This window comes from Podarcis liolepis (assembly GCF_965112155.1).
Source record: "Podarcis liolepis genome assembly, chromosome: 6".
Taxonomy (NCBI): domain Eukaryota; kingdom Metazoa; phylum Chordata; class Lepidosauria; order Squamata; family Lacertidae; genus Podarcis; species Podarcis liolepis.
In genome coordinates, this window is record NC_139559.1 from 20445416 (window position 1) to 20473358 (window position 27943).

General features: G+C 44.3%; 1 protein-coding gene across 1 annotated transcript in view; it reads left to right on the plus strand.

Annotated features, from left to right (window-relative positions):
• The window catches only part of KCNB1 (potassium voltage-gated channel subfamily B member 1), a 226731-nt gene that overhangs the window by 108068 nt on the left and 90720 nt on the right, over positions 1 to 27943 (plus strand). The window lies entirely within an intron of this gene.

A 27943-nucleotide genomic window follows, 5' to 3' on the forward strand; every position in this document is an offset into this window, starting at 1 on the left:
AAATGTCATTTGCAATGGGTGCCTCAAGTGATTAATAAGTTGAGCCATTGCAGAAGGTCCTCTGGCATCTCCAAGATGAACTGGGAATGACTTCTGATTGAAGCCCTGGAGAGCAGCTGCTAGTCAGTGTATACAATACTGAGCTAGAATTATCTATTTGGATTGGGAATCAAGCAGCTTCCAGTGTTCATAGGTGCCTAATTCATTGATTGTGCTCCCTAAATCCACCTCTGGTAACTGGCAAGTGCTGGATCTGTCTTGGCTTGCTTCAAGCCCATGTTAGCTGATTCATTTGAATTAACTGCACATTTTGGGCCTGTGGCTGCTTTCAGAGGTAATGTGTTCATACATCCTAGGGCATAGTCTTCTCTTTTCCAGAAGAGCAATTCTGATCGCTTCTTCTCCATTAGGGAGCCACACTATTTATTCTCTGTCCCTCTTTTGTCCTTTTAAAAAAATAATGGGGGTGGGGGTGGGGACGCAGCTACAGCCCTTTAATGGCAATTTATATGAGATGTGATGAAGCATTAAGTGCTAAAGTTAGAGCAAATTTGTAAGCGGGTTGTTCAATGGGGAAGGAAGCATGAATGATCATGCAAGAATCTGGGACAAAGGATCAGGGACATTAGATTCTGCTTGTTGGCTTCAGCCAGCAGTAGGTGGTTTCACGGCAGCAGAGCAAGTAATTGGTTTCCCTGGCTGAACTCTCCATAATGTATAATGTGCATAATGTATGCATTGTGCATTTTTGTTAAGGAATGGAGTTTTCTTCCCATACAGAATTAAATCAGCAGTGACTTGGGGATCTGGCAGCAGGGATGGCAAAATTCTCACTACTTGTAGCCAAAAGGGGTACGTCGCATGGCTGTGAGGTTGCCAGGTTTGGGCTGAGAGCCAATTCACACGAACAATTTGGCAAACTGAAAATCTGAGTCGTGTGTGTAATGTGGCAAAACTGTGTGCATCCTACCATTACCCAGCTCTTCCAACTGCAGACATAAAGTTGGTAATTTGAATGAATGAGATGACAGCATCCTAACCCATGTGGTTCCAAATTGCCTTTGCAAACCTTGCTACCAGCGAAATCACAAAGTTGGCCCAAGAAATGTACAGGGATGCTCAGAAGTGGGATATTTTCTCATAATTTGAGAAGCGTATAAATTGCAACTCTAATTGATGCTGTGGGTTAAACCACAGAGCCTAGGACTTGCCGATCAGAAGGTCAGCAGTTCGAATCCCCACGACGGGGTGAGCTCCCATTGCTTGGTCCCTGCTCCTGCCAACCTAGCAGTTCAAAAGCACAAGTAGATTAATAGATACCACTCCGGCTGGAAGGTAAACGGCATTTCCGTGCGCTGCTCTGGTTCGCCAGAAGCGACTTAGTCATGCTGGCCACATGACCCGGAAGCTGTACGCCAGCTCCCTTGGCCAATAAAGCAAGATGAGTGCCGCAACCCCAGAGTCGGCCACGACTGGACCTAATGGTCAGGGGTCCCTTTACCTTTACTTAATCTTTATAAATTGCTGTGAGCATAGCAACCTCCTTCGGTACCCCCTCCAAAGAGGAAGCAGCTTACAAAAGGAATGCCTACTATACTAAAAGTCCCTGGATTCCCTTAATAAAAGCAGCTGGGTCTGGTAGCATATTCCAAACAATGCCCTGGAGCACTTTGTCAACCAGGTGTCATGTTGGCTGGAGCTGATGGGAGTTTTCGTCTTAAACAGCTGGAGGGCACCAGCTTGACAAACGTTGTCCTTGAGCAGCAGTAAGGGCCAGACTGCACATTATTCTTAAATCATAGCATGTAGCAATCTCTCCTCTTACAAATTACAGCCGTGCAGCATGGGGGATACCTACTGAGAACGCCGCACACAGGAGGGAGCTTATTTCTCCCCAGTGCGATCAGACCTTAAATATCCCACCCCCCTTGGACAGCTGGAACACTTGGGGGAAGAAGCTCCTATTGGCACCAGTGGGAATACTCCAAGTAGCTGCAGTGGGAGGGAAAATTTTAGTTCCAGTAATTCTGGGGGGGAGGCGAGATGAACTTATTATCCCCTTATTATAGACTCTCCTTCCTTGGAGGTCTTTAAGCAGAGGTTGGATGGCCATCTGTCACGGATGCTTTAGCTGAGATTCCTGCATTGCAGGGGGTTGGAATAGATGACCCTTGGCTCCCTCCCAACTCTATGATTCTATGATTTCCCTGTGTGCTATATTCCTAGTCAAGGTCATCCCCTCCCCAAAACACACCCACCCATGCCAGTAATGAATAAAATAAAAAGGGAGAGATAGCTACATGCTACATAGTAAGAGCTACACATAGTTTAGCCCTAATTCAGGTCATTGCATGGACAAGCGGAGTCCCCCAAACCCTGGGCGGCCCCCATGTGGAATAACGACTCAAGACAACGTGCTATGGGATTAAAAATTGGCCACAACTTTATTATGTTTCAGATGTGGGTAGACCTTGGCTCAGGCATTGGGCGTTTATCCCTCCCAGTCCCCTGCCGGGGATCTGGGGAACATTAGGGTTATCCAGAGTGTGGGGGGGATGGGCTGGCTCCGGAGAACATATGTTCAAGCAGAGAGAGCCCGCTCCCATTATGCCACCGTCGCAGGGGAGAGCAATGACAACCTCTAGGCGTAGAGCCAAAGCCCCCCCCTCAAACAACCCCTTTAATGGGGAACCCTGGTATCACCTCCACAAAGAGGAGGGGGCATGGGTCACCGCTGCACGCCTCCACCCCCCATTCTGGGAAGATAGACTAAAGGATTCCGCCCAAGGCCTGATACCGCCAAAGTTGTGACGTTTTGCTACAGGAAAGGCAAACCTGCCAATGCAGGAGAATTCCTTTCCGGCCCTTCAACAGCGACCTTGACGTAGCAGCGCCCACATACCTGTGGAGAAAAGGTTAACCTGCAAAAGAAGTCTTAACTGAGGGTGGGTAGGGTGGGAGAAGCTCTGGAGCCAACTGATGATTCCCAGGTAAGATCCCCCTATTGTGTGGGCAGGGTGGTTCTTCCCCCTACCTGGCCTGATCACCTTGGCAACGCCTCCCCAGGTGGGATTGGGCTGAGTGGGTGGAGACCTCCAGGTATCCCACCTGGGGATGGCGAAGCCAAGCCTGTGCTAACGGTGCCGCATAGGGTCCAGGGGGCTGCGCGCGACCACGCAAAGGGCACCCCCCATTTAATGTGGGGAGTGGTCGTTATAGGAAATTCAAATGGTGGCTCCCAACTTCTGGGTGGTGATTCAGCATGCTGCTCACTGTTGCCACTTGCCAGGACTGACCAAGGTAGCGGTGGGGGAACCAGGTCTGTTATGAACAAATGCAAACAAACTATAATCACAGGTGGGGGGGGGGGGGGATTAAATTGTACCATAGCCAAAGCTGTTGTGCGCAGGTTGGTTGGATGGAAGAAAGGAAAGCGACAGATAGCCTCTGTGTGGAAGCTACTCTTGCATTTAAAAAGCATCAGGACAAACAAGTGTGTATTGGCTTTAAATTCAAGGTTAACAAGGTTTAGTCCTTAAAGACTTCTGTCTGCATGGAAGTCTAGAGAATCATTGTCAAGGTCCCCTGAAAAGCATGTGTACTGTAACCATAATTTGTGTTTTCCGTCGGGTTTTCAAGCGATCAATTATAAGGCACTCCTAAGGTTAATCTTGTATTGTCCTCTGGCCAGCAGCAATTACTGCTCTGTCCTCATGTTTTCCAGAAACAAAACAGTAACAGAAATGCTTGCTAGATTTGCAGTTGTGGGGTGGGGGGAGGTGAGCACACACACACACACATTCACCCATTCTTTTCATCTCACCTTCAGGCCATTTTGCCTTATCTACACAAAGCATCCCGGTTGTTACAGCAACCATTTAAATATCTACAGTCCTCCCCCCCCCCTTTCTTTTCATACATACACACACAGATCCGACCCTTTATTTCTTGATTTAACTGTGGCATTGCAGGACCCAAAGCAGGACAATGCTATCATACCACAGCTCAATCCTCTGGGATGCACAAGTCTGGAATGGGTGTTTCTTGGGCTGCCCCAGCTGACCTGAGGCTGAGCCAGCCATAACTCATTCAATCTGGCAGAGTTAGGGCTTGGCCAGGAGATCTAAAACCAGTGGAATTTATGCCACTGTAAGTCTGGGGGCATGGTGTGGCGAGATGGGACAAGAAGAGGCTTATACCTCTTTCAAACCTCTTTCTGCTCAGTCATGTGAGCTCAAAACCCAGTGGAACTTACACGGGGGCGGGGGGGCGGGGAAGGTGGTATAACTAGCCTTGCTCCGAAGCAGAGTTTGGACTAAGGATAACTTACACTGCCTTAAGGGATGCGGGTGGCACTGTGGGTTAAACCACAGAGTCTAGGACTTGCTGATCAGAAGGTCAGCAGTTCGAATCCACTTGACGGGGTGAGCTCCCATTGCTCGGTCCCTGCTCCTGCCAACCTAGCAGTTCGAAAGCAAGTGCAAGTAGATAAATGGGTACCACTCTGGTGGGAAGGTAAACAGCATTTCCGTGTGCTGCTCTGGTTCACCAGAAGCGGCTTAGTCAAGCTGGCCACATGACCCGGAAGCTGTACGCCGGCTCCCTCGGCCAATAAAGAGAGATGAGTGCCACAACCCCAGAGTCGGCCACAACTGGACCTAATGGTCAGGGGTCCCTTTACCTTTACACTGCCTTAACTTAAGCAGATATAAGTTCCACCAGCTTTCTATATTTAGGATTGTTCTGTGGGTTTCATTCCTACAAAACATTTCATTTCATTGACCTATCACCTGAGGAAAATTGGTGGATGATTATTTCAAATAAATATGTGAAATTCACTACCCTGTCAGCTCCTGGCAATTGGCAGCTCTTTCCTCCCCCAACACCACTCTTTTCCAGTTTTCCTTCCCATCTCAAACTTTTGTGTTTTGCCCACACCATTCCATCTTCCAACCTGACTTTCCCAGAGACCTTTTTTCATCAGTACCTCTATAATTATCCTGGCCGTAGACCCCTGAGATGTGTCCCGTCCACCCCCCACCCCCCCGAAACCATTTATTCTTGTAATGGCAATTTATTTTACCTGTTTTTAGTTCTGAATTTTAAATTGTTCTAACCCAACCTGGGCAAAGGGCTGGTAATTGTAGTAGTAGTAACAACAACAACAACAACAACAACAGATATATTTCTACAAAGCACTTTTCCCTGATATAAGAAATTGCTGTGTGTTATCCTCACTAATATATTTATCTGCCCTCTTTGGTGTACACATTCCTGTGCACAACACCTAGCTGGAGAACAGCATTGCAAAATCTGGAGAAGTGAAAATTTTAAAGGCTGACTGGGTTTTCAGTTTGCATATTGCTTCAGAAAGAGTGAATTAGGTACGCTTGCCTTTTATATGCAGACCAAATAAGAATTTCATTCCCATCCCTAATACAGTGGTACCTCAGGTTACATACGCTTCAGGTTACATACGCTTCAGGTTACAGACTGCTAACCCAGAATTATTACCTCGGGTTAAGAACTTTGCTTCAGGATGAGAACAGAAATCGTGCTCCGGCGGTGCAGGAGGCTCCATTAGCTAAAGTGGTGCTTCAGGTTAAGAACAGTTTCAGGTTACGAACGGACCTCCGGAATGAATTAAGTACTTAACCTGAGGTACCACTGTACAAGCAACAAGTGTTCCAAGTAGTTACATGTGCCCATTGCTAAGTCGACCATCTTTTTTACTCTGCAACATGTATTCTTCTGTGTTGCTCTTTCGGCCATCCCTTTGCCTTCCTCCCTTGGCTCTTCCTTGCCTCTTTGGGCCTCCTTTTGCCCTCACCTACCTACCCTGTTCCCGCCTTGGATTATCTCTCAGATTACAGACACTGGCTCTCACTTGGAACTCTGAAAACTGCTTAGCTGTTTGGTGCGTCATCTTGGGACTGTTTTGTTGGACTCACGTCCGGCCTGCTCTAAAGTTGCTGACATATTTTTCCTGGCAATCCTTCCAGATCTTTAATACCTGCCTTTAATGACACATAGAATTTCAACCAGGGAAAACTTACTGTCCCTTTTTTGATGTCTCCCTTCTCTGCTGTCTGTTATTCCATTCCTTACTGAACCAGTCCAATGCATGCATTGACGTATGCAATTATTATTGCTACATGCTTGCAAAATTGAGCCTGAATTCAGAATCTCAGTTTCCTCTGCACAGATAAAAAATTGATGCAGGCTATATCCAACATTTGGTTCTCCATTTGTCTTAGATTTTTACTTCTAAGATTAGTGCAAAGCTACTGTCAAAGGAATGCAGGAAGCTGCCTTGGTTGTTCTGCCATGGAGCTACAGTCCTTACTTCTCAGTAACTGTGAATGAATTCCTGCTGATGAGCATTATGGTACAATTGATGGAATTTAAACAATTGGTGTGCTTTGCAAGTCTCCTTGATAACTGGGCTGATTGTTTTTATTTTATGGGTCAAGGAGCAGAGTCAACACCCAAGTAGTTCGAGTGCATCTCCTCTGCAGAAGACTGTCTCGTCTCAGTAACATTTCTTTAGGACATCCCTATTTTCATTGGAGAAACATTGGAGGGTATGGTAAAGGTAAAGGGACCCCTGACCATTAGGTCCAGTTGTGGCCGACTCTGGGGTTGCGGCGCTCATCTTGCTTTATTGGCCAAGGGAGCCGGCGTACAGCTTCCGGGTCATGTGGCCAGCAGGACTAAGCCGCTTCTGGCGAACCAGAGCAGCGCACGGAAACGCAGTTTACCTCCCCGCCAGAGTGGTACCTATTTATCTACTTGCACTTTGACATGCTTTCGAACTGCTAGGTTGGCAGGAGCAGGGACCGAGCAACGGGAGCTCACCCCATCGCGGGGATTCGAACCGCCGACCTTCTGATCAGCAAGTCCTAGGCTCTGGAGGGTATGGAGTTATGTGATCCCCGTCAAGGAGATATGTAACTATACAACCTTTAGAAGGCATCTGAAGGCAGCCCTGTAAAGGGAAGTTTTTTAATGTTTAATGTTTTATTATGTTTTTATTTATGTTGGAAGCCACCCAGAGTGGCTGGGGCAACCCAGGCAGATGAGCGGGGTAATAATAATAATAATAATAATAATAATAATAATAATAATAAAGCTTTGGGGGGGAATTATAGGGATAGAACTACCTAAATTGTATAGAAATTTATTTATATATGCTACTACAGCAACAAGAATGCTACTTGCCCAAAAGTGGAAAGAAGCAGAAGTCCCAGCAAAGGAAGAATGGATACAAAAACTTATGGAATATGCAGAAATGGTGAAACTTACCGGAAGAGTAAGAAATCAAGATAACAATTTTTTTTAATAAAAGAATGGAAATGATTTATTGAATATTTACAGATACATTGCAAACAGATAAAAACGTTAGCAGGATTATTGTAATAACCTGCAGTTTCATATATTGAAATGAGCAGATTAAATGAATTTGGATATGCAGAAGATATTAAAAAATAAATTTAAGGAACCACAGAAGGAGGGGGAAGGAAGTCCAACTTTGAAATGTTACATTTATTGCAAAATTAATGAAATGTATAAACTTGAAAAGCATAAATAAATAAATAATATACAGTAACGTCCCTATTTTCATCAGAGAAGTGTTGGAGGGTGTGGACTTGATTTTCATATTCTCAGGCCAGCCTTGGAGTAAACAAAGGAGTAGGAAGGTGTATCTACATAGAGAGAAAAGAATTGTTATCTCTGTGCAAGGTTTGCTGAGTGATCCACAGCAGGAGGTCGGCAGGAGTCTCTGCTATCAATAAAACATGAGCCCCAGCAGAGCTGTGATGAAATGGAAACGCAGATGAGAAGCGACAGAGCAAAGCACCAGCAGAAGCAGGGACTGCCTGAGCATCACAAGGGACTTCCTGTACTATCAGACAGTTCAAGATGCCTGGTCAGTGAAGGAGGCTGGTGGCTTTTGAAGCAGTGGTTTGCTTTAAGTGTTTCCTCCTTACACCATTATTATACGGTACAGTACTAATAAAGTGGGAAAGGGCTCTTACCTGAGTGACATTAGCTAATCTCTTACACTTAATGGCTTCTGTATGGGGACAGTTCCAGGTGTGATGTTCGCTTCTGATGATACCCCTCCCCTTTTCTATTTCAGTAAGGCCTAGTGGGCTTAGCTCGTGAACTCGTGGCAGAGGTGGCAGTGGGCAGCAGCCGGCAGCTATTATTTTTATTATTTTCTTCTTAGATTTGTATACTGCCCCCATCCGTAGATCTCTGGGCATTTCACAGCATAAAAATACAGTCGTACCTCGGAAGTCAAATGGAATCCTTTCCGGAAGTCCATTCGACTTCCAAAACGTTTGTAAACCAATGAAGCTCCTGCAGCCAAACAAAAGCCACGTTGGACGTTCGGGTTCCGAAGAACATTCGCAAACCGGAACACTCACTTCCGGGTTTGTGGCATCGGGAGCCAAAACGTACGAGTGCCAAGGCTTCCAAGGTACGACGGTACAAGATAAAAAGACAAAACACATAATAAAAACAAGAACCAACTAAACCATTGACCATCTCCCCCCAAACGCATTTAAAAGGGGCATATGGTATTAATCAAGGGACACGGGTGGCGCTGTGGGTTAAACCACAGAGCCTAGGACTTGCTGATCAGAAGGTTGGCGGTTCGAATCCCCGCGACGGGGTGAGCTCCCATTGCTCGGTCCCTGCTCCTGCCAACCTAGCAGTTCGAAAGCATGTCAAAGTGCAAGTAGATAAATAGGTACCACTCCGGCGGGAAGGTAAACAGCGTTTCCGTGCGCTGCTCTGGTTCACCAGAAGCGGCTTAGTCATGCTGGCCACATGTACGCCGGCTCCCTCAGCCAATAAAGCGAGATGAGCGCCGCAACCCCAGAGTCGGTCACGACTGGACCTAATGGTCAGGGGTCCCTTTACCTTTTATGGTGTTAATCAGCCAAAGGCCTGGTTAAAGAGGAATCTTTTTGCCTGGTGCCTAAAGGTGTATAATGAAGGCACCGGCTGAATCTCCCTGGGGAGAACATTCCACGAATGGGGAGCCATTGCAGAAAGGCCTGTTCTCATGTTGCCACCTTCGGGAAGGCAGACCCTCCAGGTATCCCTATTTTCCAGGGACAGCCCCAGATTTACAGAAGCCGTCCTGGTTTTGGATTTGATCCCAGGATGTCCCGCTTTTCCTTAGGACGTCACTATTTTCATCGGAGAATTGTTGGAGTATGGAGTTCTGTGACCCCTGAGCCAAGTAAATTACAGTGGTACCTCGGGATGTGAACGGGATCCGTTCCGGAGCCCATTCACATCCTGAATTGAACATCAGATGCCACAGCGCGTCTGCACATGCGTGGGTCGCTTTTTGCCGCTTCTGCGCATGTGTGTGATGTCATTTTGAGCGTCTGTACATGCGCGAGCAGCGAAACCTGGAACTAATGCGCTCCGTTACTTCCAGGTTCCTGCACAGTGCAAACCAAAAGTGCTCAACCTGAAGCACATTCCACCCAAGGTATGACTGTACAAGCTTTGGAAGACATCTGAAGGCAGCCCTGTATAGGGATTATTTTTTTAATGTTGAATGTTTTAATGTGTTTTTATATATGTTGGAAGTTGCCCAGAGTGGCTGAGGCAACCCAGTCAAGATGGGAGGGATATAAATAATAAAATCATTATTATTATGGAATAGGATGTCCCTGCTTTCATTGGAAAATAGGGAACGTCCCAAGGAAAAGTAGGACATTCCAGGATCAAATCAGAAACTGTGATGGCTTCTATAAAACTGGGACTGCAAAATGCCACTGGAAACATTCCTGTCAAACGGGTGAAGGGCCTTTGGCTCTCCAGATCATGTTGGACTCTGACTCCCATCAACCCCAGCCAGCATGGCCAACAGGCAGGGATGATGGGAGCTGGAGTCCCAACATCTCTAGACCTCCATCACTGCTATAAAGAAGACCTTGCCTTCCAGGCAATCCAACAGCTCTGATTTATTTTTCCTGGCACTCCCAGCTGTTTGCACGAAGCTTATCAGCCTAAGTGAAGCCAGTGCATTATTATGATTGAATCAGAATAAATAAATTGGTTTATAAATGCATGCATTTTATATACTGTGCAATAAGCAAGGAAGTGAAGGAAGAGAAATGAAAAATGATGGTTCTGCTTGGTATCTTTTATACCAATGGCCTAAGATGGATAGTCTTACTTTTGCAGCTAGAAGTTTTATTGTCGCTGTTTATTGGCCATTGGAATACTGTGCAGCTTACTGAATGTATTTAAGATCTTTCAGAAGGTTTTGCAGAATCTGGAATGCTCTGGGCATTCAGATTGCATGATGTTCTGAAGCCTGCTTAGTCTGCATACAAATTACATTCCATGCACATTTAAAGCACAGTTGTGAGAACTGCAGTTGGTTCAGGGTGCTGGGAACTATAGCTCTGAGAGGGCTTAGTTCCCAGGATTTTGGAGGTGCAGACATGTGCTTTAAATGTGCTATAAATGTTCGGCATGTACACAGTGTAGACACTGACATATTTGGCTCCAGTGGTTTGAAATTTATTGCATTTAATTTTAATATACAGATTTTATTGTATTATGCATTTGTATTGTAAAACCGCTCAGGTATTGTTTAAATAAAGAGCAGCATTCATTTATTTTAAATTAATAAAACAATCAAAATCAGCAGGTGATTAATTCCAGAAAACAAGAGTAATTCTTTTCTCGTGCCTCTTACAGCTGTTGAGGGATATGAATAGGAATAGGAAGAAGTTTCTAACTGAATAATTCTGATCATAGGTTATTCTTGACAATACATTTCTGAGACATGTTAAGTTGTTTGATCAGGTTGTAGGGACCGCTAAAAAAAGCTTCTGTTTAAATATATTTTGATTATTTTTCATCTGCATCTTCACCCAAAACAACAACAACAATGTGCTTAAAATGTACTCAAGTATCCGTTGTAGAATTAGTGGCAGAGCAAGGATGACAAGGAAATGAAGAGGAAATTCACTACAGAAAGTTAATAAAGATTGGATAATGTTTAAAGAATACCTTAAAAACTATTGTGATAATGGTAAACTCCTGGCAGACCTCGAATGAATCTTGAAATACAAAGAAAGTTTATAATAGAATTCTTTTGATAAGAAATGGGAAAGTAAAAAAAAAAAAGAACTGTGTATAGATTAACAAAATGTAAAACAGCACAATGAGAAGAATTGGAAGTTAGTGTCCAAGGTGTGTTTATGTTGTAATGTGGGTAGTGCGTATTGTCTGTATTACAAGTACTGTCTAAGTTAAAGTCATGATTTTTGTGTAAATTGAAGTTAATTGATGTTTAATAAAGGTGTAATTTTGAAAAAAAGAAAAAAGAAGAAAAGAATTAGTGGAAGAGACACATTCAAAGAATATAGATCCACATGAATGACATGAGCCACCGATTTATCAGTTTCTATAATTTCCATCATTCCTGAAATCTCCAAATGAAACACTGACCTATAATCACTACATAATAAAGCAACCAGATATAAGGACAAGCATTTGTAAGCCATGAACACAACCTTAAAATACAAAAGCAATTTCAGTTATATGCAACAGAGGTGAGCTCCAAATTATAAAAATAATGACAAAATGGAAAGTATATGATTAATTAGCCACACTATTAGGTCCATGGAGGACTCCTTCATGTTGGAACAAATGCTGCTTATTAGTTTCATAATTAAGGCAATTAATCTCTCGGCTTCAAAGCCTTCTAACTACACATTTTAAGATGGAGAGGTTGCTGTTTTGATGCAGAAAAGTTCCATATGGTGATTTCACACTTCAGGGGGACTTTAATTCCTATGGTATTCAGAGGTAGCCCTATACATATTGGTGTAGAAAACAGTGAGAGGCAAGATTATGCCAAACACTGTAGGCAGTATCAATAATACTTTGGGGCTATAGGCTTATTCTTTTTTTAACCTACTGCTTACATTTCTGGAGTTTTTCTGCGCCTGTGGAGCTTTGCGTAACAGTTGTTTTTTTGCAGCTCGACAGGAACATAATACCTGTTCCCGCTGATCTGGCTAATTCCAGGTGGATCCCAGATAAGGGTTGACAACAGGTGTGTTATTAGGTGGTAGCCAGGTCTGGATTTTTTTTTTGATTTTTTTTTGCAGTAGACCCCAGATCTCCTACCTTTTCAAATTACTTTATTTATTAAATAAGGTTTGTTTTTTTAAAAAAAAATCTCTCTCTCTCTCTCTCTCTCTCTCTCTCTCTCTCTTTCTCTCTCTGGAAAGGCTAATAGAAAATGGCATTGATTAACCTCACTAGGGAGTCATTCCATTACCTCAAAGCTATTAAAGAAAAAGTTCAACCCCAGACCATGCAGAGAGAGATTAAGGCATCTAAATTCTAAAGCTGCCTTTACATCTACCTATACTCTGCTTCAGGGCCCGTCTTAACCATAGGCATCAGGAGTGCTGGGCTCTCAGGGGCTCCAGACCGAAAGTCCGGGGACCGAGAGTTGGAGTCCGGGGACAAGCAAGCCAGCGAGGTGCTGAGGTGGCTGGCCAGCTCCACTCTCCTGCGCGCCTGGGATTGGCATAGGGCCATGGAGAGGCCCGCCCAGCGCACGCTGCTTACACCACGAGGCGCTCGGCTTCGCTTAGCCGCCAATGCCACGGGCTGGTTTGTTGTTCTGGGCTCCTTATATTTCCTGTTCTCTTTTCCTGAGCAGAGATAAGCGTGGTGTCAGCTCCTCCAAAAAGGTTGGCAACTCTGGGCAACCTGGGGGGGGGCAGCAGGCAGATCTTTGCACCCCGGCGCTGCATATGCTTAAGACGGCCCTTCTCTGCTTCATTTGGAAGCTCTCTGCAAAGACGTTTCCTGCACAGATGCTTTCGTCCCAATCTCTTTGCGTCCTGTGGATGACTGGCCCAGTCTGCTGCTGAACCTACCATTGCCATGGTCTTCTGCATGGCTAGGGAATGTGGCACCCTTCAGATGTTGGGAGTCCAGCTCCCATTGTCCCCCAACCAGCATGGCCAATGATCAAAGTTGATCAGAGTCCACCGACATCTGGAAGGGAGCCCATTGGTTATCCCTAGTTACTGTGACTGGAATCATTGAATCAGTAGCCCACTTCAGGGGTTTCAGATAGGTTAAAGTAGACACATGGAGAGGATAATGGAAATGAGCATCATCAGCTCCTTCTGTCACCATTTCTGTCACTGCCCAACTCGCGAAGCTCCACTTCCACACACATTTTTAGAAACCTGATTTTCAGCTGTGACTTAGGCAAATCCTGTTCCCAAGAACTCTGCTTGGTGGTCCCTTCTCTTGCCATCTTCAAGTGGACCCCAGAGTCTTTTTGCAGAAAAGTTTGCTAAGGTATTATTATTATTATTGCTGTATTTATTATATTATTTGTTCAAAGATTTTGTAAATAAAGAGTATGCATGCGTACATTTTTATTGAAAGCCCCCTTGTGAAAGCTTAAAAGGCAGGGGATAAATAAATAATATTAACCATATAAATCTGCCCTTGATCCAATCTACCACTCTTGAAAGAGAAGCTTTCATCTAATCCTTATTCTGAAAGCACCTATGGCCATCCTATTGATTCCTTTTTATTTCACGAGGCAGAGTATGGTTTTAGAAACCATTTGTAGACTGGCTTTTAGACACACTGGACCTGTCTCCTTTTTGCTATGTACCCTTAGTACATAACTTCTTAGTGCTGGAAATATAAGCTCAAGCAAATCAAAGCAAGCACTGCTGATTCCCTGCTACAAACCAAAACACTTCTCAAAGAATCCCAAGATGCACCTGTGTCTTGTATCCCTAAGAAGCCTGTGGCAGTTGTTTCGTGTGTTATTAAAAGTGTGATCTATCTTGTACAGAAGTGCCTAGGTTTATACAAAAGGATTTTTAGAATATGGAAATAATGGCGCTTCGGACCCATTCAAGCTATCTGCCGTAGCAACTGGTTGCTTTGAATGCATTATAACGTTCAGACATTCTTACAGTATCTTTTATTTTGCAGCACCCAGGTTACAAAGCATTTGGATGCTACACACACTGGTATTTTAGGACTTCTTTACTCATAAAGGGTGGAATTCAATGTAGAGCTAGGCAGACTGTTCCATCAGTGCAGGAATTTCTGCTTGTCTCATGGAATGATCTCCCCATCTCCTCTACTTGTGTGCTGTGCTGGCAGGTTCTCTTGGTCCTCCAGAGTGGGGTCTGAGGGATGGAGAGAGAGGAAAGTCCTATTTCAGTAGCAAGGATCCTTACACCAGCTTCTGCTAACAGAACAGTGTAGTTAAATCCAGCCCTGTGTTTTCTAAGTGTACACCTAAGAAGAAGAAAAAGAAGAGTTTGGATTTGATATCCCGCTTTATCACTACCCGAAGGAGTCTCAAAGCGGTTAACATTCTCCTTTCCCTTCCTCCCCCACAACAAACACTCTGTGAGGTGAGTGGGGCTGAGAGACTTCAGAGAAGTGTGACTAGCCCAAGGTCACCCAGCAGCTGCATGTGGAGGAGTGGAGACGTGAACCCGGTTCCCCAGATTATGTGACTACCGATCTCAACCACTACACCACACTGGCTCTCAACCTAAACTGGGGTTGTTGTTTTTTAAGTGCCTAAAAATATTAAGTGTGAATGTGAGAAGCAGATCTTTGAAAATTCATGGATCAAACAGTTATGCTCTAATTATTAAATGTGTATTTCACCTTTCATCCAATGAGCTCGAGGCAAGATGCAAAACCAGGTTTGTTGCAGTGTAGGTAATATGTGAATTATGTCCAAAGAGAAATCTTGTGGGATAAAAGACCTCCATTGTTGGTATAGCATATTCCTTCCAAAAAGCAACTTACAATTCTTCTCTTGCTTGCCTTCAAAATAGCCTCACAGTGGTGCTATGGAGAATTCTCTTGGTGAGCAACCTTTAACATGCAGCCCCATTATTGTGACTTCTTCAGAGCGGCTTGATGCTCATGAGGGGCAAAGCAAGGATTCGAACCTCACTCTTCCTTGTCTAAACCCAAGAGCCACACTCTAACATAGATCTGAGTGTGGTTACCTCTGCATTTGATTGTGGTCATGACCTGCTGGTTGCCAAGCAACCATGCAAGAAGAAAAGCCCTCTGGATTTCTTATAGATTCACATCTTTGATAATCACTATATTTCATTGCATGTGGCTTTTAAATAGGAGAGCAGTGACTGTGCACACACCATGCATTTAAAGCACAAACCCCCCAAAAAGCATGGGAATTGTAACTTGTTAAGAGTGCTGTAAACTGTAGTTCACTGAGGGGCAAAACAATCTGAGTGATTCCAGACAGGAAAGAAACCTGCCATTTTCTTTTAGCACTCCCCCTGATTTAGCCTTTGTAGCAGGACATTATCACACCCTCATCGATACACATGGCTGGGTTCTTTTTCCTCAGGGCATAATAATACTTTTGTATTTGACATTGTTGTTTTATATACATATACAGTGGTACCTCGGGTTAAGTACTTAATTCGCTCCGGAGGTCCGTTCTTAACCTGAAACTGTTCTTAATCTGAAGCACCACTTTAGCTAATGGGGCCTCCCACTGCCGGGCAATTTCTGTTCTCATCCTGAAGCAAAGTTCTTAACCTGAGGTACTATTTCTGGGTTAGCAGAGTCTGTAACCTGAAGCGTATGTAACCCGAGGTACTGCTGTATATAAAAGGAAGCTGTCCATGGTGGCAAAGGTGAGATTGGGTGATAGTTTAAACCAGGCATGGCCAAACTCGGCCCTCCCGATGTTTTGGGACTACAATTCCCATCACCCCTGACCACTGGTCCTGTTAGCTAGGGATGATGGGACTTGTAGTCCCAAAACATCTAGAGGGCCAAGTTTGGCCATGCCTGGTTTAAATGATCAGAGCTGTGTCAAAGGGGAAGGGGAGGGAGGTTAGAAGGCATCCAAAAGTGTGTCATGATTTTGTGGATAGTTCCTCAGGAAATGCAAGTGCTGGAGCTGGAGGGGGGGTGTTTGTCAAGTCTTCTAGGAACAATCTGTTTAAAATGCACATGAGCAACACGTTGAGAAAATAGCAGAGAATACAAAGTTCTCCCATGCTTTGGTATTGCAGTGGCACAATGGGTACCTAGAGACTTATGAAGGTGCTGCCTAGTAGATGCTTATTGGATTCATGCAACCACGTCCCTTTCACGACTACAAAGCCCAGCAGTTGAGCAAGGAGAGGCAGGACAGGCATCAGGCATGGGCACCGCTGGGCATCTGCCACGTCCCCACCAACCCCAGAAGCCCCTCTTCCTCCTCACTGTCGCTTCCTGTTCACTCTCCAAGAGTGTAAGCCATGAGAGAAGCCAGGCGAAAGGAGCACCAGTCTCCATTTTCCTTGCTCTCTCCTTCTAGGCAGTGGTGAGGAATGGACACAGAGAAAGAAGGCAGTCACACGGGTGCTAATGACAGTGGCAGGGAGATGGGCCTACTGAGGGAGGGTCCCCCTAAAAAAAGAAAACCTCACTGGAGAGAGAATTAGATTGGAATTTTCCTGTAACAGAAATTGGAGAAAGATGGCTGCCTCCCAGGCAGTAAAGATGGTGATTTGAATCCAGTGCTAGTCATACTCAGAGTAAACCCACGGAAGTTAACGGATATGTCTAAGTGAGGCTTATCAATTCCAATGGGAATTGATACTCTTGAGTAGTGAGTCAAGAGTACTCATCGCAAAGTATTGGAAGACACAAGATCTACCCACTCTGGAAGAACGGCAGATGAAGGTGATAGACTATATGGGACTAGCAGAAATGACTGGCAGAATCCGAGACCAGGGAAAAGAAACGACGGAAGAAGATTGGAAGAAATTTAAGAACTATCTTAAGAAACATTGTAAAATTAATGAGCGCTAGAATGATGTGGTGTGAGAAATTAAATGGAGTACAGCTGTAAAGATTAAGTTAAAAGAAAAGAAAGGTTGACAATTAGATAAAATTAAGGGTGAGGATTTGCTGAACTAAATATTTGAAATGGGAATGCAGATAGGGGAGGTACGAGGAGGTCGGTGAAGTAAGTTTTAAGAAAATAAGGTTTTGAAATTATACTTGTTCTTTTTTGTTTGCGTTTGTGTGTATTGTTTTGTCTGATATAATTTGTAAAATCTTAATAAATATTTTATATTAAAAAAGGGAATTGATACTCTTGAGTAGAACTTGAGTAGAACTTGGGAAGATACTCTTGAGTAGAACTTGGGGATACTCTTGAGTAGAACTTAAGTCAGATATAACCCAGTGGTGGAATTCAATGTCACGTTAATAGGTCATGCATTTCCACTTGCCAGTTGGAATGACCACCCCACCCCACCCCCGCTTTCCCCCCTGTGTGAAGTTCTGGGGGTTCTCTCAACCCTCCAGAACAGATTTGGTGGGGCAGATGTGCACGGGTGCGGGGAGGAGAGAAGCCTCGTGACACAAGTGGGAGTCCTTGCACTGGCTTCCACTAGCACACATATGCTTGCGTGTCTGCATGTGTGCAGAATGCTGACTGTCTCTTTTTGGGGAGTGGGGAGACAAAGAAAACAGGCGCATGGAGGGGGTAGGAATGGGATATAGTGTCTGGAATCCTGAACAGGGACTGCTCTACACTGCAGCATTTTGTTGCAGGTCCTCCCTCTCGTCTCTTCTATTGCTATTTCCGAGCTCTTGGGGCTGTAACTAGAATACAGCCTCCCGTACAGAACGTCTTCTGATTACTTCTGTGCCACAGGCAGAGTTTTTGTCTTTGCCATCATTATATTGCTGTGAGACTCATTCCTGTAGAGGTGATTCTTGAAAAGCAATATTCAGGGCGATTGCCTTTCGATGCCTGCTGAGCAACCGGACCTCTAATTTTAATCTTTCTTTTTCCACAAGAATAGCCTCTAATGGACATGGAAAAAAGCTGGTCAGGTTCATGCTGATGTCTCTCTAAAACCTGAGATGTGGCTCTTTAAGATGATGGCTGGACTGGGTTTGTTAGGTGAATCTGAGTGCATATAGATGCACTTGTCTAGTGGAGCCAGGGCAATTCCCCCACCACTTGCTCCCACTTGCTTTAGCTACTGTCATCACCATCATTCCTGGCAAGGTGACCCTTTAGATATCGGCAGAAAGCAGTAAATGCATCACCCAAAGAAGGCTCAGATATGCATTCAAATGGCATGTGCTGATTTATGTGTATAGACACAGACTTAGAGCTTCTTCAGACTTCCTCTTCTGCTGCTGCTTCCCCCCAGGGAAAACTCTCTTTAGTGGTTTTCTCTCTTTCAGGTTTTCTCTGGATTGGTGTTTACTCTGATTTAGAGCTAAAGGGCATGTTTTCCCTAGGAAAGGAGTGCGGCAAGTGGAAAACCTATTGGCCCTGTGTTTTCTAGGCACAGGGCAAGTGGAATTGTGAACAGGCCCTTAATCACATGAATATGCACACTTAGCATAAACTCAACATCAAAAAAATGAAGATCATGGCCACTGGTCCCATCACCTCCTGGCAAATAGAAGGGGAAGAAATGGTGGCAGTGAGAGATTTTACTTTCTTGGGCTCCATGATCACTGCAGATGGTGAGAGCATCACGAAATTAAAAGATGCCTGCTTCTTGGGAGAAAAGCAATGACAAACCTAGACAGCATCTTAAAAAGCAGAGACATCACCTTGTCGACAAAGGGCAGTATAATTAAAGCTATGGTTTTCCCAGTAGTGATGCATGGAAGTGAGAGCTGGACCATAAAGAAGGCTGATCGCCGAAGAATTGATGCTTTTGAATTCTGGTGCTGGAGGAGACTCTTGAGAGTCCCATGGACTGCAAGAAACTCAAACCTATTCATTCTGAAGGAAATCAGCCCTGAGTGCTCACTGGAAGGACAGATCCTGAAGCTGAGGTTCTAATACTTTGGCTACCTCAAGAGAAAAGAAGACTCCCTGGAAAAGACCCTGGTGTTGGGAAAGATGGAGGGCACAAGGAGAAGGGGACGACAGAGGACGAGATGGTTGGACAGTGTTCTCGAAGCTACCAGCATGAGTTTGACCAAACTGCGGGAGGCAGTGGAAGACAGGAGTGCCTGGTGTGATCTGGTCCATGACTAAATGACTAAACAACAACAAGCACAAACATACAAATACAAATCTAGGCTAAAATCCAACATAGTTATAAGTCTCATGTTCCATCAAAGGAAAGGTGTTTTCCTTGCACGCTGGAACATTTTTTCCCTTCTCCGCACTCCATGTGCCCCCTAAATATGTTCTAGGGATTACCCAAAATTTGGGAGGGGACAGTGGTACACAGGAGAAGGAGAGGGGAAATCCTGTTGTGCAAGCATAAATCCTTGCACTGAGGGGACATGGTAGCTGAATAGTGCCCATAGATGGCATTACAATAGTATTAGTATAAATTACATTTCTATACTGCCCTTCATCTGAGGATCACAGGGAGGTTTAAAATATAAAAACACAAAAACACACACCATAGTAACAAACAAAAACAACATCCCTTCCCAGTTTAAAAGTCCATAGGTTGTTTAATTAACCAAATGCCTGGGGAAAGGGGGGGGGAATGCCATATTTTTGACATCTAAAAATATGTAATGAAAGTGCCAGGTGAACCACTTTGGGGAGAGCATTCCAGAAATATGAACCACCACAGAAAAGGCCCTTTCTCATGATGCCACCTGCCGGACTTCTTGCAGAGGAGGCACACAAAGAAGGCCTCAGGTGTTGGTTGTAGGGTCCAGGTTGGTTCCTTTTTGGACAGGCTCCAGGATGATTCAGATTTATTTCATTTTTGTATGATAATTTAGCTTGCCCCTTGACCTGGTTGCTTAACCCTGACTGATGGCCCATGAGGAACTACAATTTGAGATAATGTGTTGAGTGCCTCATATAATGGGGGGGGGGGCTAAATCTTGCATTGAAATTCCACCCTGGCATTTGGTGCAGCCTTTATGGGACTGTACCACTTCCTAACTCAAGAGGCAGTACACAAGTTTCAATGCTCTTCCACATCAAAACCTCCTTGCATACAGAAAACCACATCCTTGAGTATCCTTCATCCTGACATGTTAGCTTACTATGTGCAGGGCCTGTTTGATGTGGAAGAAGGATCGTAACTGGAGGTACGATAGGATACAAATATGACCGCCAAGCATGCTTAAATATCCATTTCCCCTCCACTTGCCATCCCGAAGTGGTACTGCGTACCATATGCTTCTTCAAAACATTTGAATCAGTTCCCAGAATCACTGGTTTAAGGCGCAGGATTGGATTTCATTTTGACATAGATCCATATTATTAATGTTGCTAATTTTATCCAATTCCTGTCTCCACTCCTCAAGATTACAAAAAGTGATGGAGTGTTTTGTGCTTAATCAGTCTTGCCTATTAATAATTGATTTCTGGAAGGGGGCGTTGACAGGCAGCATCCTTGGAAGAATGTCACAATTCTTCCTTCTGTTATCCTGAAGATTACTTCGCATGTCCGTTTGCAAAGCGTTTCCTAAAATTTCCACACATTGATAACAACAACATTCCCCCCCCCCCAAAAAAAAGTAGGTCACTCTGAAGGTCTTGATTTTCAACGAGGAACATCTTGGCATAATACATGATGACTGTAATTATATAGCGGGCTGACAGAACTTCAGAACAATTCATACCGTAAACCACAAAAGAGACTATTTGACTTTCATCTTAAAGTGCTATATTGAACACATAATAATCATGCCTGTGTGAGTCCTTCCCTTCTGTCTTCTCCGTGTCTCGCGCTCCTTGCTGCGATTGATTCAATCTGAGGGCTGGTCCCCGTGAACAATTCAGAGCATTGAACATGTGAATTCACTTTATTCACCCCACTCGTCCTCCAAGGAGCTGGGTAGGAGACATTTCCATGGTTCATGGCTGAACAATTGTTTGGCATTGCATGGCTGGGGACCCTGTGGTCTCCCAGATGCCTTTGGACTCCAGTTCCCATGGGGCCCAGCCAGCATGGCCAGCAGTAATGGATGATGGGAGTTGGAGTCTGGCGCCATCTTGAGGGACAGGGGTGTCGCACGTTCCCTGCCTCTGTTGTATTTGGCTTATTTAAACTGAGCCTAATTTGAATATGTTTATTTGTCAATGGTATCATGTGTTTGCTATTCATGTTGGCTATTGTCTTGAAAGTCCATTTGGAAATATCTGAAATAAATAAATAAATTTGAATTTAAAGGGATGTCAGAGCCTCTATGTTAGCTTCCCAGCAAGTGGGTTGATATTGCTTAATAGGAGGAAGCATTAGGGGTAAGATGGAGGTAAGGGTGGCATGAGAACTTTGTTCTTCTCCTAAGCTCAAATGCAATCATTAGGACGGGTGGGAATGTAGAAAGCTTTAGCCAGAGACCTGGTGGAGCTGAGCCTGGCCAATGCAGGCTTCATGCAGTGATTAAATTGTGGTTAATTTTAATATTTATAGTCCTTGCATCCTTTACCTGCCTTTCAATACAGTCTTTTCACCCACGTTTTTGTCCCTTGTAATCACTGTGTCCTGATTTCCCCATGTATGCACCTTTTTCTGATATTTTCCCTTTCCCAATGTTCATTTATGTATACATGAACGTTGGTTTTGCTTTTATATTATTTGTGGATCATGCTTACATCTTTCACAGACTAAAATGCACTCACTGGTCTTCTGCTAATGTATTTAAAGGAAATACCTCCAAATGGATTTGAGCCACTGAGATCCTGTTTGGTCACCACCGTCTCAGGCAAATTAAGGTCCTTCCCTTCAACATGTCCATACATTTGTGCGCACACAGGTCTCTATATGGCTTATACTGATCCTGTGAGGCATTATATGGTGGGTGTGTTCTCAGGGTGTTTTTCATCATACAGAAAATCCAATGCCACAATAAATTTACCCAGGTTCTGGAAATTGGAATCTTACAGATATTCCTGCATCACATTGTTTGGGCATTGAAGGTACATCTGATCTACAAGACTTCTCCTCTTATTCCATGATTTCTAAACTTCCCCAGGAGTCTTTTATGAGGTACTTTGTCAACAGCTTTTTGGAAGTCTAAGTACACTGTATCAACCAGATCGCCTCTGTCTGTATGCTTGTTGACTCTCTCAAAGAACTCTTAAGTTTTGTAAGATGGGACTTGCCCTTGCAGAAGCCATGCTGGCTCTTTTTTAGCAAGGCTTGTTCTTCTGCATCCATTTTTATTTTATATTTAACAATGCTTTCCACCAGTTTCCCCAGATCCCTTTTTAAAAATTGATGTTGCATTGGCTACTTTCCAGTCCTCAGCAACAGAGGCTGATCTTAGGGACAAGCTACATATTTTTGTCAGAAGATCAGCAGTTTCACATTTGAGTTCTTTTGGAACTCACAGGCGGATGCCATCCAGACCTGGTGATTTGCCCATTTTTATATTTGTCTACGAGGCCTAGAACTTTGTCTTTCCTCACTCTCTGGCTCAGCTCCTGAGATTCTCTTCCTGCAAAAGTTAATTCAGACATGGAGATCTGCCCTGTGTCTTCCACTGTGAAGACAGAAGCTCTCCAATGAATTTCCTGGTGTTTTTTTTAAAAAAGAAAAAGTGCTGATTAAGCCTGACCGAAATATTCCATATAACAAAATATTCCATATAACCTTGCAATGCAGCAGGTTCTATGCTCAATCACTTGACACCTCCAGTTTAGAACATCCCAGGTCTGAGATCTGGGAAGGACCTTAAAAACCACTGTAGACAATTCCAAACTAAACAGACCAGAGTTCTGACTCAATGCAAGCCAGCTTCCCATGCTCTCTGTACAGCCACACTGCCTTGCATCAGATCTCTGGCCAGCTTGAAACAGAGCTGTCCGAAAGCTTTATCTCCGAAGACAGCCTCCTCTTGTAAATCCAAGAAGGATGGAAATATCTATATTCTTGAGAAGAATATAGTACATTCTATGAAATGTTTTGCACTTTGCCAAATGACTTGCACTTCTTCACCTGTTTTCCCCAGGAGGTCAATTTACATGGCCAGACCATCATTCATTGTTTACCTAAAAGCTTGTGTGGCTCTTAGTGCTCTCAGATACATCCAGTGTCATAGCAACAAGGTTGCTTCTTCCTTCCTTAATGCACATCTCTTTCTTTTTTTCCCCCTTCTCCCCCATCCCCCACCCCCTTTTTAATGTGTCTATAGTTGCTAAGTGAAGCTTGGAAATCAGACAATGCAGTCAGCGTTTTCCACAAAATCTTTCAGTGGAGGAGTGAAAAGCTCCTCCACTTATCACCTCATATCTATCCATAACCACACAGTAAATAAGTATTATTGTGCCATTTTCCACATAGGTAAACGGCAGCTTCTGGACTAGCTGGCCTTGGGCATTTTACAACTTCCACACCTCCCTGTTCCTCTGAAGAAACAACTTTGAAAGGTGCCATAAAAGGTTGAGTGGCAATAATATCCTAGTGTACAACTGAGTGGTTTAATGCTTTCTAAGATCTCGACAACTCTTGTAAAATCTTTTGGGAAAGGAAGTCCACCTAATAACAGAAAGAAAGAACTTTCTCTCTCTTTCTTTCTTTCTTTCTTTCTTTCTTTCTTTCTTTCTTTCTTTCTTTCTTTTCCAGATACATACCGTCATGAAAGAAGTAATCCCATTTTGTAATTTGTCTCCTTTCTGGTACCTTTCAAAGCAGAACTAGACATTACCTCATCAAACACGTGATTCCAAACTGCTCTAGCTGAGGAAAAATGGAGGGTGGGGACATGGGAGCACTTTATATTATAGTCCAGATCTGAGTGAGCAACCATTTTTTCACTCAAGGGCCTCATTTCCACTGGGGTAAGCTGGGGGAGGGGAGCTGTATGCAAGTGTTGGACAGGGCCAAAGCTATACAGGGGCAGGTTTATCCCCTTTTCTCTTTCTACCATGCCATTTCTCTCTCCCTCTCCCTTTTTCTCTCTTTCGGTCACCCCATTCTCTCTCTCTCTTCCATCCCATTCTCCCTTTCCCATTCTCTTTCCAGTTTCTCTCCCTATCTTTCTCCTTGCCCAGTGGTCATCCGGTGGGTTACTTTTGTGAGAGGTGAACAGAGAGATTTCAAAGTTAGACCGAGCATCACATGAAACTAGGCTTAAGGGCTGTGTTTGGCCCTAGAGGTGTAGGTTGTTTACCCCTGGTCCAAATGTTTTATTTTTGCTCATTTAACTATGAGATTGACATGCTAAGCAGGCATGGCCAAACTTGGCTCTCCAGCCATTTTGGGACTACAACTCCCATCATCCCTAGCCAACAGGACCAGTGTTCAGGGATGATGGGAATTGTAGTCCCAAAACAGCTGGCAGGCCAAGTTTGGCCATGCCTGTCAGCTAAGAGGAATGTAAGTTGAGATGTTAATGTGCATAACAACTGACCATTGCGCATTCACCAGGTCTCATGGTGAATGTGCAACTCATTCTTCCTTGAAGAGGATATTGTGCACATTTCCCAGTCCATAAGATTCAACAGGCCTTGGGAAATGTCGTATTTCAACTGAATTTTGTACATTCTCCGGGCATTATGCACAATCCCCAGCAGGTACTGAGAAATGTGCATGTAACACGTTTTCCTAAGCTTAATAGCAGCACTGAACATGGGAATTACCTTCAAAATTGTGGAACAGGGGGAGGGAATGTTTAAAACTTGCCCCTGCTTGCAATCTTTGTGTTTCTCAGCTAAGTGGTGAAATGGTGGCTAAACTACAGGGGGGAAATTTGATATTTTCCTGGAGCCTGTTTTTTTTCCTGATGCTTGGCTGATGAGTGGGAGGGTATGTTTGGGGCCATATAAGAAGAGGTAGTGGGTCAGAAGTAGCCCAGGGAGTGCAATAGAGAAGGGTGTGGAAATCACATTTCTTAGAAATTCTGCATACTGGCTAGGGAATGTGCATACTACTTTAATGTACAAAATACAATCAAGATATGTACATTCCCCAAGGATTGATGGAGATTTTGCATAATGGCTGGCGGATGTACAAAATTCAGTCAATAGCTACACATTTCCCAAGACCTGTTGGAGATTATATATATATTGACCAGGAAATGCACACAATTTCCTCTTTGTTGGAGGTTTACATGCACATTCTCTGCCTGGTGAATGTGTGCAATAGCCGGTCACTATGCAGATTCACTGTTCAAGTCACATCCCCTTAACACATATAAATATCTGACTGTGAAATCATTCTCAGCTATGTAATGTACATCACAACATGGACCATTTTGTCTTTCTCTCTATTTTTTTCCATCCTTCATAATACTTAAGGCCGGCATAAATGCTAGTCATAAACCAGCTAAGGATTATCATGAACAAACCAAATGAGAAAAATGAAAAATAAATTGAACCAAGAAAAACTCATTTATTAGACGATGAGGTTGCTCTCAAAAGCTGGAAATGTTTCATTACTACCAGATGCTAGGCACACATCCAGCAGGTCACCACCAGAGTGAATACAGCTACCGAAAGTATAAATATTATCCATCTGGAAGTCAAATTCAGTCACAAGAAATAGACAGTGTGTACAGGAATGTTTTTGGCAAAGCGGAAAGGTGGGATTAAAATATTTGAAATAGAATATCATACTCAGAATGCATTGGCTTGATAAATGTTTCCCTGAAAGAGAAAAAGTATTTCAACCACTAATATTATTCATTATAGCTGTTTTTCAACCTCCAGGTTTCAGAGATAGTGGCCGCAGGCACACTATATTTTTATGGCACCATCATACCACCTTAGCAGTCATAGCCTCCCCAGAAGGACTCCTGGGAACTATAGTTTGTTGAATCACCAGGTGAAATGAATTGGTGGGGACACAAGATAGGCCTTCTTTTTTTGTGACACCCTAATTATGGAATGCCCTCCTCCTGGAGGTACTACAGGTCCCATCATTGTAGACATTTTGGTGCTCAGTTAAAACCTGTCTTTCCGGGATTCTAGTCTGCAGCTGCAGTTGGTGTGTTGCTTTTTTATTTGTATTTAATTTATATTAATACCTGCTCTTTATTTTATTTAGACCATTGTTTTGAATGCTGATTTAAATTATAATACTTGGGAATCAGCCCCACTGAGCACAGTGAAGCTTTGTTGTTGTTGTTGTTGTTGTTGTTGTTTAGTCGTTTAGTCGTGTCCAACTCTTCGTGACTCCATGGACCAGAGCACTCCAGGCACTCCTGTCTTCCACTGCCTCCTGCAGTTTAGTCAAACTCATGCTGGTAGCTTCAAGAACACTATCCAACCATCTCGTCCTCTGTCGTCCCCTTCTCCTTGTGCCCTCAATCTTTCCCAACATCAGGGTCTTTTCCGGGGAGTCTTCTCTTCTCATGAGGTAGCCAAAACATTGGAGTCTCAGCTTCAGGATCTGTCCTTCCAGTGAGCACTCAGGGCTGATTTCCTTCAGAATGGATAGTTTTGATCTTCTTGCAGTCCATGGGACTCTCAAGAGTCCCCTCCAGCACCATAATTCAAAAGCATCAATTCTTCAGCGATCAGCCTTCTTGATGGTCCAGCTCTCCCTTCCATACATCACTACTCTTACTCCTAACTAAAGCATGCCTAGGCTTGTACTGTTTGATTGCAGCCATGCCCACTCTACCTGGAAGTAAGCCCTGTTGAACACAGAGGGACTTACTTACAGAAGTGGTTTGTTGCGTGGGGTGGAACAGCTGTGCTTGCTTCCCAACAGATGGGCTGCTGTTGCTTACTAAGAAGGCCAAGGTGGGGAGAGTGGTCAGTGCAGTGTGAGTGCACCAGCAGAGCCAATCCAATGCTCCTGCCCAGTTTGTTTCCACCATGCCAACCTCCCCATCACCACACCTCTCTCCCTCCTGGTAAGCAATAGCAACTCATATCCCAGTGGCTTCACCCTACCCAGCAAGCTGTTTCTGCATACCTCTGAATAACCATAGCAGGCATGGAGAATCTGTGGCTCACCGTAGGTTGTTGGACTCCAACTCCCATTAGCCCACATTGCCAATAGTCAAGTATCTTAGGAGTCCTAGTACAACACCTGGGGGACCACAGGTTCCCCCTCCCTGATGTATAGGATTCCACAGTGATTTAAGAATGTTTGCACAAGCAGCAGTTTCACTCATTTCAGCATCCTTGCTTCCTAGTAAATGTGCTAAAGGATCTTAGCCTTATTCTCCTCTTCTGCCTTACTCTGTGTTGGTTAGCAAAGCGTGTTCTCCTTCATGGAGAGCATGTGTTGCGGTGGGGGCCACCAGGACACTCCAAAGTTGTGGGGCGGGCTAATTGATCGTTGGCCACTGATGCGATTGGGCTTCCCTTGTTGTTGGGAAGAAGTTAATGTTGCCATTTGCTGATTGACAGCCAGAAATGCTAAAACTCCTTGCACGAGGCTAGGGCTTCCTCTTTCCGCCCGTGCATCAGATTGCCCGTCCCCCCACCCCCCTACTTAGGGTTGTTCGCTTTGACCTTGCTATGCCTGCCATGGGGTCGTCTGCTTTGGGGCAGGGGCCCGGTAGGAATTTTGTCCACCTGGCTGATTGGCTGGGGCCATTTGGTTTTTGCCTACTGCGTAGCAAATCGTCACAACTTGTAAGGTTGCGGTTAGGCATTGGTTTATGGTTTGGTTGGTTGAGGGGCATGGATTGGCTGTGCCTGCCCCTCTAATGCTGCTGCTGCAAGGGATTCCGTTAAAGGAATACAGGGGCTCACTATTGCTTGTCCACCCTGTCAAGGGGGCTTGGGCCACTGCAAGAGCTCCTGGCTGCATTTGGGGAGGGCTGAGGGCAGATTCCCTGCTCCGTCACTACCCCCAAGTGTATTCCCCTTTTCTGACTTTTGCAGGCGTGCAAAATATCAGTCTGTCCCCCACGGTGGGGGCAGACAGTCGCAGCCAATGCCTAAGCAACCACTCACATGTTTGTATTTTAATAAAGTTGTGGCCAAAATTAT